A 6,814-nucleotide genomic window follows, 5' to 3' on the forward strand; every position below is an offset into this window, starting at 1 on the left:
AAAATCCTGTTTCTTTTCTAAACTCAGGCATTGCCCAGCAGCACTGAGGCCGGTGCTGCTGTGAAGCTGGAACTCAACAAAACAGTCTTCCCCTGGTTGTTTGCTCAGTGGCTCTTCAACCTTTGAATCATTAGCTGCACTGTGTCCCAGGTTCAGTGAGTGGCATGGAGAACACTTCTCGCTTGGCAGCCTGCAGCGCTGCTGGGATGAGAAATGGGGCTGCTGCTCAAGTGACCTACTTCCAGAGCAACTCCTGTGGTCACCACGGTCGTACGAGAAGCAGGCTACCCCTGCTCCCCTGCAAAGCTCATTCCACTCCCACCACCACTCCCCAAACACTGGATCCTAGCAGAGGCCATACAGGGTTTCTGAGTCCCAAATAATGTGAGACAGGAGCCTGGGGTAGGCAGCGCCTTATGACAGTGCAGCTGCTGGGCAAGTGCCTTTCACTCCTGCGGTGAAGCTAAGGCACCTGCTGACTGCAGGAGAGACTGGGCAGGTAGGGATCGGTGTATTTTGTAATTTTCTCTATTAAAAACCCAAATTCTACCTGCAGGGAAACGGGGCTACCTGTGTATCTCCTGGTAAATAAAAAAGATTCAGGGCTGGATTACAAAGGTTACGTGAATATCTAGTGAAGCAGTGGTTATCATGCACACTTAAATGCTTAACTACCTTTGTAAAAACCATCTGCCTGTTCCCTTTGTGCTCTCCATGAAATGGTGGAAATGCTAGGTGAGCTCTTTCTATATTTTCATTACTGGTAGGATGGGTTCAGTTGAAGAAGATACTCAAATGAGCTGCAAGCAAAAGCAATTTTTATAAAAGTGATTTTTATAAACTTGATTTGTGGTAATGGCCCCATGGCTCTAGTGTTCATTGTGTGAAACTGTACTTGCTGGCAAAGTCTTTGCCATCTCATCACTGAGAGGCCAGCATGCACCTACCACTATCAACAAAAGAAACTATAAAAATGTAATAAAAAATTGCCTCATAGAGCAGCAACCTATATCGTCAGACCACTGTATGTATTTCTGATTTTTGACTCTTCAAAAGTGACTGAATATTTGAATATACTCCTGTCCTGAAGGTTATTTTCTTCCCTTCCTTCTGGTCACATAATATCTCAACTTATTTGTTTAATTTATTTACAGCCAAATTTATAGAAGCCACCATCTCAAAAATGTTACTGTATCATGGCTATGTAATAAATGACAATCATAAATTCTTAAAACCTTGGAAACCTGAATCTTACACTGATTTGGGTATTTAGGTGTAGTCTCATTGAATTATGTTATTCAGAGTCTATTCAGAAAGTTGTGTCATATAAATAACGAAATATTTGCTGTCAGAAATAACTGACTTCCTCTTCTAGCCCTCATTCTTTAGCACAGGTTAGTGCTTCATCTGTTTATAGAACTAGTAATTGCAACTTCTGTATTTTTCCCCAGATTTTTTTTTTGTTCTTATTTCAAAAAACTGTGCTCTTTTTCTTTTCAGTCATCAGACAAACTATTCAGTCTCCCTGTCACAATAAACCGATTATAAAAGAAGACTGAATATGTCTTCCTTTGGAAACTACATCATGCAGTTGCCACCATTTTGCCTCGGAAGGAGAAAGAAGGTAAGGACGTAAAGCCCAGCACCCTCCACAAGACTCCATCTACTGCATCCATGAAGAAAGCAAGAGACTTTCCTGATTTCCTTAAAATCAAATTCAAACCTCTCCCAGAGCAATGGTAGGTCCATTCCTGCAGTTCAGGCATCCACCTAATTTCTTAATAATTCTGGTTGTAGTTCACAAGTTTGCTATTATTCTTGTTCTTTTCATTTTGCACCAAGCAATCCTTACAGGTTGCTTGAAAAATAAACAGCAGAACTGGTAACAATGAACATGATTTTCAAATTGGAGCCATTTTTCATAAGACTTCCCATGACATTTTTATCCATTTGTTAAAATGATGTTTTCAAATCAGAAAAAATGTTTCCAGAACACTCAGAAGCAAAATCTGGAAGGATGTTGCAAAGCAAAAGTGTTCCAAAACCAAAATCAAACCCTATTTTGATTGAAAAAACTCAGTCCCCAAGTGATCATAATATTGTGAAGCTTTGGAAAAACAAAAATTCCAAGGACACCTATGGGGAAAAGGGTCAACAAAACCAGATTATTTCATCATGAAGCTATTTATGCAAAACCTCTGACCAGTTCCAACAAGCATCGTCCCCCCATCTGGTGGTGGTGGACTGGCGGCACTGAGCTGGAGGGCCCCGCAGCAGGTCCAGGGCTCAGCCCCTCTATGAAAGCTTTGGGCAGCTCCACTGGGACCACGGTCCGCATGGGGAGGTGCAGTCAGTCTGGGCTGATGGAGCTGTGATATACACTTGCTTGGCGGATGTGCACATGGTATCAAGGGCCTCCAGCACATATAAGATGGCCCCTATCGCTGTCTTTGGGAAAACATTCAGTATTTGCTTTAGAAACAACAATCATAAAAGAATGGTAACAGCCTTTCAGAGGATGTTCTGGAATGGTGTGTATAACACACATGCAGTTACCCTACTCTGAAGTATAAAATTCCACATACCATTGGAAAGGGACCATTGTCCCCCTGGGATCTGACAGCTTTCTGACTCTCCATATCAGTAAATACAGAAAAAGTACACGACACATAACACAGCTTGCTGGATGCAGTGGGAAGAGCAATGAAACCCCAGGGCACCAGGTCAATCTCCAGGGCAGAGGTTTTTCAATGTTTCTACAGCCAAGGCTCAGTTGAGTAAGGCTGCAATACTCCCGGCTCGGCAGGACAGAGGGTGTGCTTGGACAGTGGCACATGCCCTCTCAGACGTGTATGTGCACCTGCATGGGTGCAAAGGATTTGCCATCCTGTCTGTGACACTGGAAGCTTCTTTTCAACCTGCTAAAGTGGATCTCTGGAGTATTTCTACCACATTTGTCTCTGGGATTTCCCAGAAGGGAAAAAAATAAATCCACATGTGGTGGCTAGCACATATGCAGAACACCTGAAGCTTGTGGATGTGCAGATTTATTGCACGGCACAGAGAGGAGACGCAGCATGTGCACCGTGGGCTCGCCAGCCAGGGTGTCCCAGCGCGTCGGACCTGCCACACAACCACCACAGGTCCTGGGCTCAGCTCTACTCACAAAGTCTGCTGCTTTTGGGCAGCATATGAATGTGTGAATCACAGATGTAGCTCCTAGGCTGCAGAGCCCGTCTGACGCTTTTAGCATTTACTGTGTCCTACACTGAGTAAGCATATGTGATGGATGCAGCTGGGGAACACATATAACGTGAAGTTGTGAGGTGTATATATATTATGACTAATTAACATGCATAACTTTATTGATACCGAGACTAAGAAATGAGCAACAGGAAAAAATACAGCGAATCTGCATTTTCTTTCCTATACAAAATAACACTTTTCTTTTTAGCTTTTATTCTTGTTAGGATTTGATGTTTTTAGACATTGTTTTAAAAGCATCTACTGTGTTTAGCATGAGGTAGAAATGTACACTTTATGTGTACCTTTCATGTACTTTTTCTGTATACTTTTTTGTGTACACTTTTCCATGTACACTTTATGTGTACTTTTCTGACTGATACACTGTCTTTCTGACTGATATGCTGTCTTTCAGACTCAGATACAAAGGATTTGCAAGGAATTGAGATTTTAAGACCTCCCAAAGAGATTATAAGAAGATTTTCAAAGGGCTGTTCTACACTCACAGTATTTCTTCTCTCCAGAAATGATAAAAATAAAAGATGTCCTGTTTCCAGAAAACTTTGATAGCTTTCATGATGTTTTCCTAAAAATATCTATTTCCTTTGTATTACTTAAGAGTGTAACTCCCCCATATGGCTGAGGCTACAGCCGCTACAAATAGCTTAAAAATGAGAAAATGGAGAAATTTCTATTTCTATTTGGACTGTTTATTTGCACACCTCGGTAAGAATATTACTACATCATGCTTGTAAGATCTGGCTGTCCATTCTTTGGAGACAGAGCAGATTTCAAAGGAGCGTATTGTTTTTGAGGTTTAGGCACATATTTACGTGAAGGTGCTAAACTTACCCATGTCACGCAGTTAGGCTGGCTATCTTTTCCTCATTTCCCCAAGGAAGTGTGAGAGTTACGCGTCAGTGATCATCACAAAGATGTGTACAGACCACAGTATTTAAAGGTTTGTATTAATGATATGGGTGTGTAGATTTCCAGTGGATTTTACTGTTGCATTTACCAGCTGTGTGATGGTAAAACTTCAGAGCTCTGGGGATGTTTGAAGATATTGCAGAAGTTTATATAGGCATCTGTATGGCCCTAAACTGGACAGCAGATACCCATAAAGAGATTTAGAGCATGGCGGAGCCCTGCACGATGCTTAAAATCTGGGAAACAGTGATGGGAACAGAGCTGTTATTCATAAAATGAGAATTTTATCTAGTCTTGCTGTTTCTATATTTTTAAAAATGACACAAACCTAAGAGGCATAGGTACTAGCAACAGTAACAAGAGCAACGGTGATATAAACTAACGTTCATAGAAATCTTTGAGAATACACAAAAATTCAAGGCACGGCACTCAGGGGTGAAACCTGGCCAAGAGTTTCTGCCACCTTTACCAAGGCAGGCTAGGGTAACACGCTCACCATCACACAGCAGTTCTCGACTGCAACCTTTTACAGTCCCCACTGATGAAGAAAGGATACATTTCTAACTTAATCCAGACTGCCACATGGTAAAGCCATCTGGGAGGATATTTTGAAGGAAACAGATGGAAAAGGAAGAGATTCCTCTGAATGTAGTGTAAGATTTACATTATCCTCCATGAACTTCCATGTAGTCCCCATGTTTATATAATTTATCACTATTTCCTTAGACAGCTCAGATTAGGAAGCCTGCATGAGCTCATGTTCTTGTTGTTAATTCTGAGTCTGAACCTCCCTCCTTTAAAGGGAAATTCAGTAGTGTAAAAAAGAAAACGGAGAAAGGCAACCGGACTTAAGTGAAACCCAGCAGCATGAAGTTCCTGACCATCCCAGGAATTACACTGTTTTACCTCCACCTTCTTTCAGCCTCAGGAAGACACCGTCATGAGCACTTGCTCACAGCGATAATTTTTGTTCCGTGCCATGCACCCACACCCAGCAAAACTGCAGTGTTGTGCTAGCATAAGTGTGGGAGCAGGGCCTATTAAAACCAGGAAGGGTTAAAGACAAGTTAATGATTTCACTGAACATCCCTCAGGCCAAGGATTAAAAAAATTAAATGTTCTCTGAGTGAAGACATGGCACACAAATAATTTAAAGAGTGTAATTTCACTAGTCGTGTTGTGATGACTGGGGATTTCTAAAAAGCGCTCTCTCTCTCTCCTTTCAAGCATTCTTCCGTGCCTCCTCGTTTTCTATACAAACATTTCCATTACTAATGGGAATGTCAAAGGGCCTCCTTTTCTCTCTCCAGAGCTCTCTCTCTCTCTGTGTGTGTCTCTGACCACAGAGATGCTGCCAAGGCACCGTGCAGCACTGGCTGCATCCGGCTGGCTGAAACACCCTACGGCATCCCCACCGGAGTCACCGCTTCGGGAAAGAAGGGACAGGAAGATCCACACAGGGAACCCTGGTGCTTTGGTTCAAACATCTACATCATTTTGCCATCAGTTAAATATGTTGTTACTTTGTTCTGCTACCAAAAGACGGAGTCCCAGGTCCCCTCTTTGTCCTCCCACACCCCAGCCCAGCCTCAGTCCCAGCGATTTCTTCCTCTCTTGTGCTAGGGCTCGCACTCGATTACTGTTCAAACAAAACACTCACAGGAGTACGTGCCCGGGGAGATCAGAGACCTAGTGGCATCACACATGCCATCAGCGGCAACAGCTTCTGCCAGGCTAGGCTGCAGGCAGAGCCACCAGCTCTAGACCCCTTTATCCTGCTGACCCCGGTGGGGATGAGCTCTGCTACACACCAGAGGAAACCACAACATGAACAGCCTTTGCCTCCCAAATTTGGCCTCCATTGCACAGCAGGGTTTAAGACTCCCTGTCTCTCAGATGCCATGGAAGAGATGACTGGCTTTGTGTCCACCGGCAGGTTTTCTACCATGTTGTAGTAGGAATAGCCTGATTGCGGCCGTAACAGTTCAAGGATGTAAGCGAGACCAGGGAGAGGAAATATCTTTTATTAGAACAACTTGGTGTGTTTTGAATTGTGTGGTGTAGTCAGAAGGTTATAGATGGTAAGTCCTCGGGGACCGCCGTTGTGTTTTTTGCATAAGCTGGCCTAGTAAAAGACATTACCTCGCCTTGAAAAACTTACCTCACTTGAAAGTACTACTGCATTCATCCTGTATGTTATCTCCACCATTCGGAGACGTTAATATTATTGCCAGTGCCATGGATTCATCATTGCTGCGACTGTATTGATTTCTTTTGTAGAAACCCGATTCCTGCACATGCTTTGGAGAGTTACATCATTTCACCCTTCCAACTCACAGCTAGGATGTTTTCTATTTCTTATGTAACAGCTCCTAATTCAGATTACAGTAGACATTACAATAATGTACACTGTGCAATAACGTATTAAAACCATAAGGTGGAAAAAAAAAAGTATCATTCCCTTCTGAAAGCAGATCTCTTTCCAGAAAAGCAATGGACCCTTTATGCTCTTGACTCAGCAATCATTCATATTCACCGAGGTATGGCAGCACAACCCATGGGCTCTGCCGGGCAGGGATGGACCTGCTCCCATGCCCACAGGCTGGTGCATATGCAACCAAATGGCAGAGTTAGGATGTTG

At 43.0% G+C, this 6,814-nt stretch overlaps 1 protein-coding gene across 1 annotated transcript in view; it reads right to left on the reverse strand.

Moving 5' to 3' along the window:
* The window catches only part of HMGA2 (high mobility group AT-hook 2), a 123,487-nt gene that overhangs the window by 16,972 nt on the left and 99,701 nt on the right, over nt 1-6,814 (reverse strand). The gene's annotated exons all lie outside the window — the stretch shown is intronic.

This window comes from Pygoscelis adeliae, unplaced genomic scaffold (genome assembly GCF_000699105.1).
Source record: "Pygoscelis adeliae isolate BGI_AS28 unplaced genomic scaffold, ASM69910v1 Scaffold113, whole genome shotgun sequence".
Classification (NCBI taxonomy): Eukaryota; Metazoa; Chordata; class Aves; order Sphenisciformes; family Spheniscidae; genus Pygoscelis; species Pygoscelis adeliae.